Here is a 14,569-nt window from a genome sequence, read left to right on the forward strand (position 1 = left end):
AGGAATTTCTACCCCACGGGCATGCATGGCATCACGAATGAGCCAATTATCACAAAAAGAACCCCAGCAAATCCTGTGACTGTTTGCTGCATTTATATATTGATTCAGGTCATTTGCTGAGTATGAGGCAAACAGGATATATAGATTACATGTTTTATATATATATATATATATATATATAATATTTTAATAATATATTCCATTATTAATTCAATTGAATTAATAATATATAAATAAGAATATATAAGTATATTCTATATAAAACATGAAAACTGATTGTGTATAATTATATAAAGTAAAATATATTTTATTAAATTTAAAGTATATGAAACAAATTTATATATTATATATACATATATCTAATATATATTATAAATATATTTAATATAGTATAAAATACATAAAATATAGCATATACCATATATTATATAATCTGTATTGTATATAGTTTATATATACAATACAGATTATAATACATTATATATATAAATTAAATAAATATAAAAATATATAAATAATTACATAGAGTTTTATATATTTGTTATGTATATTATATGTTATATAAATATATATTACATAAATATGTATAAATTAATATATATAAAATGAATATGTATATTTACATAAAATATATTTATTTTATATATTTACATATTTTACATATTTATATATGTATATATTACTTGTATTATACATGTGAATATACTCATACATATATATATAATATAAATATATATTTAATGGAAACACCATTTTCATGAATTCAAAATTGAAAAAATTCAAAAACTAAAACAAAGTAAAATTGAATGTTCAGCAAACGTTAGGTAGAAGAAGTCACTGTTTTCTCCATCATTGGATGCATTCTTGACCGTTCTAACTTGGAGAGTGGTAAAAAATGGATGTATTCCTTCATTCGACTGAGTCCCTCACCCATTGATTCACCCAGCAAACCTTTACCCAGCATGTCCATCGCCCCAGGCCATGTCCTGGGGGTGGCATTAGAAATGAAAGGAAACACTCTTTCCATCCTAGAACTGGGCGTGAAAGATGGGGAAGTACGGGGATGGAGTGTAAGTAGACTTTGGAGATGGTACCCACCGTGCCAAGAGGAGTCTACACGCACCCCCCAACCCCATCTGCCAGGAGTGGCCAGCCTTCTCTAGGAAGCTCCCCCAAACCCCGTGTCTCCAAATACAGGTGGGAGTCCATGTGACTTAACAGTGGTGGTGAGTGCTCGGGGAGGTCAGCCGTACACCTTCGAACGGAGAAGACGGGACGTGTGGGGGACCATAGCTTTGTGGTCATAGCTGGAAACTAGAAGGTGTCTCTGGGAAGGGTGTGGGGAACAGCATCGAGCTCATTAAATGCCCCAAATCACAAGACGTGCAGTTTGCACACTGTCCTGAATGCAAGCGGGAGTCAGTGCAAGATTGCACGGAAGGGGTGTGAACCTATTTGTCATATTTAAGAGCACTCCCCCCCCCCCCCACCGCCCTACCAGGGAATGTGCTGGATGTCGGGCTAATTCTGGATGTTGGATGATTCTGTTTCAGCAGGGGACGATGTGCGGGCTGCAGTCTCCCCATTTCCAACAACCTCTCAAAGTGATGGAGATCTTGCTGCTTCCTAAGGATCCCCCTACTACTAGGGGGCTCACTCCAGCTTAGCCATGATGGTCACAATCAGGGGTTTCCGTGGGGGGAGGGGGCAGTGAAAGGTGTTCAGTGGGAAGCTGGAGCAATTAAGACCACCCTCTTGGAGGTGGTGAGGACAGGGATGGGAGCGAGCGCCATTTTACACCTGTATGTTCCAGAACTGATCAAGCACAGTGGTCAGAGAAGACCAGAGGCACTTGGTCGTCCAGAGTGAGCTTGGTCACTTGCAGCAAAGGCAAGAAGGGTGAGCCATCCGGGTGAGGACCCCACATGTGCGCTTATCCCGAGCGGTCCTTTAGGAGGGCTGCAGGGAGCAAGAATTTGTTCTGGGTCCGTGGCTCTCGGGATAATTTCAGGTTGATAACTTTTAGGCAGAAACGGAGAGGAACAGAGCAGGTCGAGACTTGTCATCAGCAAAGAAACTGGAGTAAAAGCAGATATTGGGTCATTTTTGGTGACGCCCACCATGACTGAGCCATGAACCATCAGACGAAATCTAGCCTCGGCTAAGGCGGCAAAAGGAATACTTTCTCTGCAGAACATACTTAGAAAACCTACATATAATTGTGTTTTCTCGAGGCGAGGGTTTTAGGGAAAAACGGGAAGTCTGTCTGCTCTTATACATTAGTCCAAAGCGCAGAAGCAGCTAGCTGGGAGGAACAGATGGAATGCATTAAAGTCTTCACACCTCTTGTCTAAGGTCAGTGGTCCTGATATAAGTGACTTACTTGGAGGTTCCGGGTAATGAGAAAAATCGCTGGGGGCTTCAGCCGGCAGAAGCTTTGGAAAGAAAACTCTTCTAAGCCCCTCCTTCTCAGGTCCTGAATGCAGGAGCTTGGAATCGAGTGCCTCCGTGGATGTTAAGAAGGAAATGGGGAGACACATTTCTGGAACCCCAATATACAGCCCTGAAGATGTCTCTTTAAAAAACTGGGAAATCAGATGATGCTTAATTGCAAATATTGGAGGCGTTATAAAGCTTCAGTGGTAAGATCTGTTTTGAGTGCTTATCTAGTCTCTAATGTACTTGGTTAGTAGAGAAATGTCTCCTGTAGGAATTCTGGAAGATATAAAAAAAAAAAAGAAAAGAAAAGCCCATCATCTCTCTCTGCCTTGAGAAAATGGATAGCTTTAGATTTTAGAACTCTTTTCATGTAGACACACCCCCAGATACACACACCCCCCCACACACAAATACATAGACACACATTCTGATGCATAAACAATTTTGCAGAGTGTTGCTTTATTTTTTTAAGAAAAACATAATTTATCAGTTTCACCTATTGTCTTACAATTTTAGCTTCCTTCTGTGTCATTAATCACTGGGATCTCATTTTGCTGAAATAATATTTTTAGACACCTGCTGTGGTTGCATCTCACCTGAATGGATGAATATAGGACAGGAAACTTGGCCTATTAAGGTAAGAGAACATAAAGGAGACGGAGGTACACACGAAACAGGGTAAGTAATTCATAACCTAAGAAGAAGGAAACGCGACCTGCTGTAGATGTTTACCGCGTGCGTTATAAAACCCGTTTTTGAAAGAAGCCACATTTAAATGCTGAGAAACCACAGAGAAGCCTGTTCCTAGCCAGGTGTGCTGGTGACCTAAGCAATGTGGCCTCAGCATATGCTTTGTGAAATACCACTTATTATCATAATGCCACGAACCCCAGTGAGCTGAGCTGTCCCCATGAGCAGGGGGAAACCCACTTCCCAGATGTATGCAGGTGTATTATCTGATCTGACTACAGGCACCAACCCCACGTGCCTGTTTCGGGAGCTCTTTCCCCTGGAGGAGCATGCACACTCTGATGGAGGCCCGATCCCAGGAACTGGCATTGTCCTGATTAAAAAAAAAAGGAAGGAATTGAGGGAGGGAGGGAGGAAGGAAGGAAGAAAGAAAAGAAAGAGAAAGAAAGAAAGAGAAAGAAACAAAGAAAGAAAGAGAAAAAGAGAAAGAAAGAAAGAGAAAGAACGAAAGAAAGAAAGAAGGAGAAAGAGAAAGAAAGAAAGAAAGAAAGAAAGAAGAAAGAAACAAAGAAAGAAAAGAAAGAAAGAAAGAAAGAAAGAAAGAAAGAGAAGAAGAGAAAGAAAGAAAGAGAAAGAAAGAAAGAAATTAGCAGGACATCTGGTTGCCCTGGGCACCCATTACCACATTTTTATTATAGACCTAAATGCAATTCAGCAAAGAACACGTTTTAACCTTGTTCTTCCAAATCCCTTTGTAATCGCATATAAATGTATCCAACACACTGACAGAGACAGACATAAGGCCCAAACTAACATTTTAAGATGTGCCTCTCTGTTAATTTAGATATCATGTAATGTGGAGAGCTGAAGTTTTGTATTTTAAATGAATTATCGGGGTTGGGGGGGCGGCCAGGGAAAGTAGCAATTCACATCCTGTCTGCAAAAAAGTATGCAAAAGTATCAGAGTGTTGGGTGATTTCTGTGTGCTAGAGAAACAGCAACATTCCTTTTATGAAAAAAAAAAAATTAGCAGATGACAGTAATCTACGAAATGATCTGGATCTCCAGAATTATGCTATCCTTGTTGGTATTTCGTGCACAAAATTAGAGGAACGATGACCTTCAATTGTAATTAGAGGAACGATGACCTTCAATTGTAAGCCATGAAAATTAAACCCTACATTTACCTTTGTCCTCATAGGAGCTTTGAACGCTGGATCTCTGGGGAAAATAACATAGTAGAAATTGTATGCACTTTGGAGCCAAGATTCCCAGAAGGTATGGATTCTTGTCACGGTGTTTCCACCAACAAACCGTAAAGTGCCTCATATTTAATTCTTTCATTAACCATAACGTGCTTTATTGCTCGCTACAATTGAGAGAAACGTTGGAACGACGTAATGCAGTATTTCTTTTTTTTTTTTTTTAAGATTTTATTTATTTGATAGAGACAGACACAGTGAGAGAGGGAACACAAGCAGGGGGAGTGGGAGAGGGAGAAGCAGGCTTCCCACCGAGCAGGGAGCCCGATGCGGGGCTCGATCCCAGGACCCTGGGATCATGACCTGAGCCGAAGGCAGACAGTTAACAACTGAGCCACCCAGGCGCCCCTCCCTACACAGACAGGGAGCCCAGGATGGGCGTGTTGGACGTAGAGGTGAAGTAAAAGACAGTGACATTAGATTACGGTCACTGCATGAGCAACATGTCAAAAGCAAAACGACAGTGACTGGGGAGGGGGAACCCACAAATAGCCCGGGAAGGAGAAGGAGGGATGAAGCAGAGAGAGAGAAAGTCTCTGGAAAGGGAGCATTGCTAATGAAACTTTCCTAATCCGCATGCAGGAACCCTTGTGTCACGAGTCCCTTTTCCTTGGAATAACATCCAAAACCAGAGACAAACCTCGTTATAAACCCAATTCTTCACGGCCCAAGCACTGGTTTTGGTGTTCATGGATCCCACGACCCTTCCTATCCCCCTAGGCTTTATCTCGGCTGCAGGGCGCTGAGTGAAGCTCTTCATTAAGGATTTCATCGTGAGCTCGGATGAAGGACATAAGAGAGGAAATTAGAAATAAAAGAACATCAGCGGTACTTTGTGCCTTGGATTCACTCAGCACCCTTTCCTTTCAACCTCTTACGGGGATTTTTCTTCCTAAATCTTCTACTTCCACAAAACCCAAACCTTTGTCTCTATTCTGTGTACTTCACATTCTTTGTCTTCATCCCCAAACACATCCCAACTTCATTTTCTTTGGAACTGTGATACCAAAATCACCTCGGAAGTGACCTTCCTATGAGGCTACTCACACGGGTGTCACGACCCTATTCTGTTTTATCCTACATTTTTAAAGATTCCTCCATAAGACCCGTGGTGCGTAGAAATGGCAGGCAAGCAAGGTAGGTCCTTGTTCTTTACTACAGCAGGTCCAATATGGACCAGCAAGGCATCCTCCAGCCCGAGGGATCAGATCGGAGAGGGCTGTTCATTTATTGGAAGGGATGGGTGTCCACATCACTCACTAAAGAAGTGCACCAAAGAGAAAGCATAATGCAGTTGGCGGTCAGGACAAACACCTCTGAGATTTGAGTGGGAAAAAGAAAATCATGTGTTTGTTCTAGTCTGTTGCAAAGAAAATATGGTATTAAGGGTCAGTTGTTGGAATAGTATGAAATGATACTTTATAAAATACGGTTATGCAGAATGTCTCTTTTTATTCTGCATGGTTTCAGTCGAAAACCAGCTGGTAGCCTGTCCCTTGATGTACAAGGCAGAGACAGTATGATCTTTCATGTGCAATGGGGGAAAAAAGAAAAAAAAATGCAGCTTCTCATTGACGCCCTTATTTACGATTGAGGTATAGGTGGGAAATACGAAGAACATATTTGCTATGTTTCTTGGTTGCAATGGACGCTGATAGTAACTAGTGGTCTCACTGGTCCTTTTAAAGATGTGATTGCAGAATAATGACAGTGTTAAGATCCCGCACTTTCTTGCAGAATTTTAAGTAAAGGCAATTGGAGGACAATTTTTAATCAATGAATGATCACGAGAGATACATCAATAAGGCAAATAAAAGCTCTCTTGCTTTTTCAACAATGGAAATAAACCCACACCCAACTAGCCGAGGGAATGACTTGTATCTTTGTGCTAAGGAAGCTGGTTAATTAACCTGCAAAGTGTGAGTTTCGATAAGAGGGTAACACCCAGGGGCCGCGAGCCAGAATCCGGTGACCGGGAGCTTTCTCCTGCTTCCATCCGAACGAAGGTCAAGTGACCTCAGACCAGCCGCTTAATTTCTATGCATTTATCTGCTAACAAGGGACAGTATTAGACCAGCTTCCTCCCCTAGGTCCAGTTAAAGATAAAACAAAATTGCAGGTTTGAGCATTTTTTATAAACTCCTATACATCTCAACGGCTCCTGGGTCATGTGATTCTTTCTCAAGTTTATTCCTAGACACTCCTTGAAGAAAGCAGTCACTCTCTCTTGCTGGCCTCTTAGCAACTCTGCGTATCAACCCGGCCTTGTGTGTTTTCCGTTTTTCTCTACTCGTTTCCTATCTTCACAGCTAGCACGCCGCCAGGTCCTGGGGGGGATGCACGAGAAATGGAAGACAGTGCTTGTTGATCTCACTTTGGGGGAAGACTGCACATGGGACACCCGAGGACACACCATAAGGGAAAGGAGAACATGAGAACAGGAGATGTCGATGCTGGAGAGAAACTCCTAGTATTGCATCCCCATCATGACCACACACGTACACCCACATGCATGCCTTACTGGGATTGTAAATCCTAATTATATCCTTCAGAGGATAAAAAGAAGAAGGGATAACATTGAAAAATCTACGATTTTGGCGATTTTCCAAAATTTTTGTGGAACACAAAGTTATTGGAAATTTTCCTTAAATTTTTTGATCAGTAGCAAGTCTTAATATATATTCATGTGTAGTGGTAAGTGTATATATATATATCCTCCTAGTATATATCCTAGCATTATACTGGCTATTAAATATATATTATATATAATTTTATTATATATAATTTTATTTATATTATTTTCTATATAATTATACAGAATTTCATTATGGCTATATATATTATATATAATTACATATTTTATTATTATATATAATTTTATTTATATTATTTTCTATATAATTATACAGAATTTCATTATGGCTTATATATATTATATATAATTACATATTTTATTATTATATATAATTTTATTTATATTATTTTCTATATAATTATACAGAATTTCATTATGGTTATATATATTATATATAATTACATATTTTATTATATATAATTTTATTTATATTATTTTCTATATAATTATACAGAATTTCATTATGGCTATATATATATTATATATAATTACATATTTTATTATTATATATAATTTTATTTATATTATTTTCTATATAATTATACAGAATTTCATTATGGTTATATATATTATATATAATTACATATTTTATTATATATAATTTTATTTATATTATTTTCTATATAATTATACAGAATTTCATTATGGCTATATATATATTATATATAATTACATATTTTATTATTATATATAATTTTATTTATATTATTTTCTATATAATTATACAGAATTTCATTACGGCTATATATATATTATATATAATTACATATTTTATTATATATAATTTTATTTATATTATTTTCTATATAATTACACAGAATTTCATTACAGCTATATATATTTTATATGTATAATTACATATATAAAATGTTATTATGGCTCTCTCTATTGCATACATACACACAATACAAAATAGGAGAGGACTGCCAAGGTTTAACTCCTGACCCTTCTGTTTATTGACTTTCTGCCCTTGGGGCAAATGTTTAATTTCTTAGAATCTTAATTTCTTCATCTGTAAAATGGAAATAATAATTGTACCTGCCACATGGAGTTGTTGAAGATTAACCGAGTTAATGTATGTTAAGAACCAGCATCTAGCACAGAGTAAGAACTATACAAATGATTTTCAAATAAGTAAAATAAAATACATTTACGGTTGCATAAGAAAATAATGACACATATATAGTATATAACATATACAATGTATACCATATATATACTATGGTATATGTACAATATTATATACATATACCATACATGATATATACAATATTACACATACAGTATACTGTAGATATTACATGCACATGCACATATGTGCATTCTACATATACGTACTCGTCACTAATCATTGATGGGGAGAAAAAAGGCCTGTAGGGCATACAAACTTTGGTTTGAAAATGTAACAATTGTATATTTTTTTCTGCTTTACTCCTGTGATTGTTACACATAGTATTTGAACATAACTTTTTACTTTTCTTTAACTGCTTGAATGATCTTAGGGCAAGCACAACCTCTACCCTCTATTTCGAAGGAATTTAAACCTACACAAATAAGATTAAAGAATATTCTTGGGACGTGTGGTTCATGTGTTAATCTTAGCGTCGCACTGGACGACGGTGGCCTAGATCATGGTGTTATACCTCCATCATGACAGAACAAATACCGGGTTACGTATGAGTGGGTATCCAATGTGGACAATCTCTCCTTTCCACGTTGTTATGCCAGAAACATAGAAACCATTACTTGCAAGTGAAAAAGGTTATAGCATCCAGGTCAACTTTCCCTGGTTCGGCCGGATCTACATCTCTATCAGCTTTTGGAGGACAACCAAAGGCCAGCTCTGCTTCTTGCTTTAGAAGGTATTTTTACTGGCTAAGGATGCTCGCACACAGACTATATTACGAATGGTTAAGAAGATGTGTGTGTTTGTAATGTCTACAAAACATACACTCCATATTCACCATATTTGTTTTCATGAACACATATAAATATAAATGTATATTACATATTTATAAGTATAAATACTATACTTGTGTGAATTTTACTGTATTTGTGCATACACACATATCTATGTATATATACATGTTTTACTAACGCATTACCAATTCTTGCTATGACGTTGATCAGAGTGCTTTGAAACGGTGTCCTTACAAGAAAATTAGACAACGACCCTGGACTCCATTCACGTCTTCTCTCACCGAGAGACGGTATTTTGTGAGAGGTGAGAGAACGAACTCTGATACCACCCTGGTTTCCATTTCCACCTCCCACACTTAACGTGGACACGTCACTGAGAGATTTTTTCCTTTCTTCCTCATATGATTTTTAGGGTCATAATATCACAATGCCATATGAATGACACAAATATGATCACGGTAGTTGGGTGTTCCTATTTTTCCATTCCCTCTCTATTCCCTGTGAAAATCAGAACAACGTTATTTTCACAAGAGGAAGAACACAACTGCAGTGTGTGCTCTGGAGACACATGAGTGGCCCAGTAGCTGGTGCTATGAGCTCTGTGTCCACAGAGAGGGATGGTGGATGGTGTGGCCCAGGGACCAGGTGGACAATCTGCAAACACAGCCAGGTGACGAGGCTTCCCATCAGTCCTTCCCAAAGCTGCCTTAAGGCATTGATCTCCATCCTGCAAATACAGCCCGCCGCCTGATGGTTGACCTTATCTTAAAGACAGAGATTCCATGTATTTGCAGAATCCCTTCCAGCTCTGTGAACACTTCTTTCATTCCCGGGGCGGGGGGCGGAGAACAAGCAGTTAACCTAACCTGGATTTTGCTCTCAATCAGCAAACTAGAAATTCTGACAAGAGTAGAAGAACATCTATTCTCTTAAAGTTCTTGGATTCATGGTACATCCTCTAAAAATTATATCATCTATCTATCTATCTATCATCTATCTATCTATCTATCATCTGTCTATATCCCAAATCTTACACTGGGAATTTACAGCATCTCAAATTGGAGAAATTTCCACCGCTTTCATACAAATTGAGGAATGAGTATATTCAGGGCTGGTAAAATTGGTTCTAGGAAAATGTAATTATTTCAAAATGACTATATACACAAATAGATCATTCTCAACGTGAAGTGAATTATGCGATGTTAGACCCTTAGTTGGGACAAAGGAGTTTTGCATCCTATGTGATGTCATGATCCGTAAGAGCTCCAGTGTCCAGTGTCTATATTACATTTTTCACTGGAAATTCCACTTGAAATTCTATTTTACCACGAAATGTATTTCATGGCACCACTAAAATAATTCTGTACTGTGTTAGAATATCTTCACACTGGTGATCCTTTAGGACACATTCTTATTTTTATGGCTCAGGAGCCTTAACATCCTGAAGTGCTAAATGATTTGTACTGAAAGCTCGTTGGGAAAATTGGTCTATTCAGGGGATATTTATTTAGTGATTTTTTTAGGTGTCTGATTTCCTGCTAGCTTCTGGGACACACTCAGTTTCCAAGAGAAGAGTTGACATTTTAGCTCAGAAAGTAAACAACAGGAACAAGGGGAAAGAACCGCATTTTTTGGATAGTACAGGATATGTAGTGACAAAATAAAGCAGGTGTGTGTGGGGGCATTCTCAGACAAGAACTGCCCAAGAGTGCATGACAGTCTGGTGGGGAACTGAATCCGACCAGAAGGGTGGGAAGAAGCTCATCTTTAGGGTCCGGGATGAGGAAGATATCTAAACAGAAGTGGACTCATTAGGAGGTGAGGACCTTTATAAGAACGGAAGGAAATCCTGAGTGATGGGGTTGGGCAGGAGGTGAGGATAGAAGGAAGTCCTGAGTGATGGGGATGGTGGGAGGTGAGGAAAGAAGGAAGTCCTGAGTGATGGGGATGGGCAGGAGGTGAGGACAGAAGGTAGTCCTGAGTGATGGGGATGGGCAGGAGGTGAGGAGAGAAGGAAGTCCTGAGTGATGGGGATGGGCAGGAGGTGAGGACAGAAGAAAGTCCTGAGTGATGGGGATGGTGAGAGGTGAGGAAAGAAGGAAGTCCTGAGTGATGGGAATGGGCAGGAGGTGAGGAAAGAAGGAAGTCCTGAGTGATGGGGATGGGCAGGAGGTGAGGATAGAAGAAAGTCCTGAGTGATGGGGATGGTGAGAGGTGAGGAAAGAAGGAAGTCCTGAGTGATGGGGATGGGCAGGAGGTGAGGAAAGAAGGAAGTCCTGAGTGATGGGGATGGGCAGGACGTGAGGATAGAAGGTAGTCCTGAGTGATGGGGATGGGCAGGAGGTGAGGATAGAAGGAAGTCCTGAGTGATGGGGATGGTGGGAGGTGAGGAAAGAAGGAAGTCCTGAGTGATGGGGATGGGCAGGAGGTGAGGAAAGAAGGAAGTCCTGAGTGATGGGGATGGGCAGGAGGTGAGGATAGAAGGTAGTCCTGAGTGATGGGGATGGGCAGGAGGTGAGGAAAGAAGGAAGTCCTGAGTGATGGGGATGGGCAGGAGGTGAGGAGAGAAGGAAGTCCTGAGTGATGGGGATGGGCAGGAGGTGAGGAGAGAAGGAAGTCCTGAGTGGTGGGGATGGGCAGGAGGTGAGGAGAGAAGGAAGTCCTGAGTGATGGGGATGGGCAGGAGGTGAGGAGAGAAGGAAGTCCTGAGTGATGGGGATGGGCAGGAGGTTAGGAGAGAAGGTAGTCCTGAGTGATGGGGATGGGCAGGAGGTGAGGAAAGAAGGAAGTCCTGAGTGATGGGGATGGGCAGGAGGTGAGGAAAGAAGGAAGTCCTGAGTGATGGGGTTGGGCAGGAGGTGAGGAGAGAAGGAAGTCCTGAGTGATGGGGATGGTGGGAGGTGAAGAAAGAAGGAAGTCCTGAGTGATGGGAATGGGCAGGAGGTGAGGAAAGAAGGAAGTCCTGAGTGATGGGGATGGGCAGGAGGTGAGGAGAGAAGGAAGTCCTGAGTGATGGGGATGGGCAGGAGGTGAGGAGAGAAGGAAGTCCTGAGTGATGGGGATGGGCAGGGAGAACGCAGGTTAAAAGGTGATGTCATAACTGTGCCCAGATGCCCAATCTAAGACCTTGCAGTCCTGGGGAGAGATTGCTAGACACTTGTAGACTGGCTGAGAAGGTGCTGGTTTAAGCAGAATAGTGACAGGGGCCATGCATCTGCACAGCTCTGCAGAGGTCAGGAGCTGCCTGGGTGCAGGGGTGAGAGGGGTGGGGAGACAGCAACCCTAGCTCCTCAAACATGAGTTTGGACGTGTTCCCTCCTCTTCGATTCCTGAGAAGAATGTGACAGAATTGGCATTAGTTCTTTATGCGTTTGTCAGAATTCACCGCTGAAGTCATCTGGTCTTGAGCTTTTTTTTAATTGAGATTTTTTAATTCCAGATCTGTTCTCTTTACCATTGTTGGTCTGCAGAGATTTTCTATTTCTTCATATGCAGGCTTGGTAGGTTTGTGTGCTTCTAGGAACTTATTAATTCCTTGTAAATGATCTGACCCTTTTGCACACCGTTGTTCACAGTATGATCCTGTTGATTTCTGCAGCATCTTTTTTTAATATCTCCTTTTTAATTTCTTGTTGTATTTTTTTTTAAAAAAAACAACTGTTACTCTCACTGATTTTTTTTCTATTTTTTTCTATTCTCTATTTCACTTGTTCCTGCTCTAATCTTTATTGCTCCTTCCTTCTGCAAACTTTGGCCTTTGTTGGTTCTTCTTTTTCTAGTTCCTTGAAGGGTAAGTTAGTTTCTGGAAGACCTTTCTTCTGTTTTAATGGAGGCACTTACCGCTATAAACGTCCTTCTAAGTACTGGTTTTGCTTTATCTCATAAGTGGTATGTGGTATTTTTGTTTTCATATATCTCAAGATAGTTTCTAATTTTCCTCCTAATTTCTTCTTTGACCCATTGGTTGATTGGATGGGCAGGACAGGTGATAGGGAGTAAGGAGAGCACTCGCCGGGATGAGCACTGGTAGAACCACTAAATTCTACTCTGAAACCAATATTATAGGTTATATAGGTTAACTAACTAGAATTTAAATATAAACTTGAAACAAAAAAATAGATAAGTAAAAGTAGTGTTTAATTTCCACCCATTTGTGAAATTCTACCTATAATTTTTTTAAAATAACAATTGGTTTGAAGTATAATCCACAAAGCATGAAAATTCACCCTTTAAATGTACCATTTAGCATAGGTTAGTGTGTTCACTGTGTTGTGCAACCATCATTACTATTCAATTGCATAATGCTTTTATCATCCCAAAGAAAACTCCATACCATTAGCCGTCACCTCAATCCCTCCTTGCCCTCAGCCCCTGGAAATCACAAATCTACTTGCTGTCTCTATAGATTTGCTTATCTTAGACATTTCTTATGGATGGAATCATCCAAAAGTGGCCTTTTGTGTCTGGCTTCTTTCACTTAGCATAACATGATCAAGGTCCAGCCGCATTTTAGCACATATTTGGACTTAATTCCTTTTTGTTACTGAATAATATTTCATCATATAGCTACACTGCATTCATCAGTTGATGGACTCTCTCTTTGTAATTATTACAAACAATGCGTCTGTAAACATTTGTATGCCAATTTTTGTGTGGACGTATGTTTTCATTTCTCCTACATATATATCTTGGAGAAGGAACGCTGGGTCATGGGCAACTCCATGTTTACTATTTTGAAGGACGGCCAAATTGTTTCCTAGAGGAGCTGCCCCATTTTACATTTTTTAGGAATCTACATTTACCTTTTAGGAATCTACCAGGAGAGTATCAGAATTCCAACTCTGAGCTGCATCCTCTTGAGTACTTAACCACTTTCCTTTTTTTTCAATTTTCACCACTCTGATTGTGCTGTGGATCTCACTGAGGCTTTGATTTGCATTTCTCTAATGACTAGATATCGAGCATCTTTTTATGTGCTTAGTAGCCATTTATACCTCTTTGGTGAAAAATTTATTCAAATCCTTTGTTCATTTTTTTTTTAATTGGGCTATTTGTCTTTTTATTGTTACATTTAAAGCATTTTGGGGGGAAACTAAGTGAGATGAGTATATGGCAGAAAGATAACTCAGTGGATAGGGTAAGGAAATACGAAAAACTGAAAAATACAGCTGCATCTCTCCCTCTCCAATGCCAACAACTATATTCATTCTTAAATCAAGTGTGTTTTTCTTTCAAAGACGTATACCAGCAAGACTTTCAGATCATGGATATGCTGAGAAAGCAGAGTTATTAATATATGTCACGTTTTGATACCTCTTTAATTTAGAGAGATACCAACAGTGTAAAATGTGGATTCACCATAGACTAAGGCATGCTGTAAGAAAATAATGTATTCAAGCATACTATTATCTTGTTGTAATGGCCACGGGCAGGTTCTTTCCAACTCCACAAACTCCAAAAGAGTTACTGCTTTGGGAGCAGTATTTTTGATCGCACTCTTTGCTAACATGACATCGCATAAAACGAACCAGTGTCCCAATCTCCTGCCCAGACATAGATGACTGACATTACATTATTAAGAAGTCACCCTTTCCTGAGAAACTTCTTGCTCTTATTAGTGCTC

This window comes from Halichoerus grypus, chromosome X (assembly GCF_964656455.1).
Source record: "Halichoerus grypus chromosome X, mHalGry1.hap1.1, whole genome shotgun sequence".
NCBI classification, from domain to species: domain Eukaryota; kingdom Metazoa; phylum Chordata; class Mammalia; order Carnivora; family Phocidae; genus Halichoerus; species Halichoerus grypus.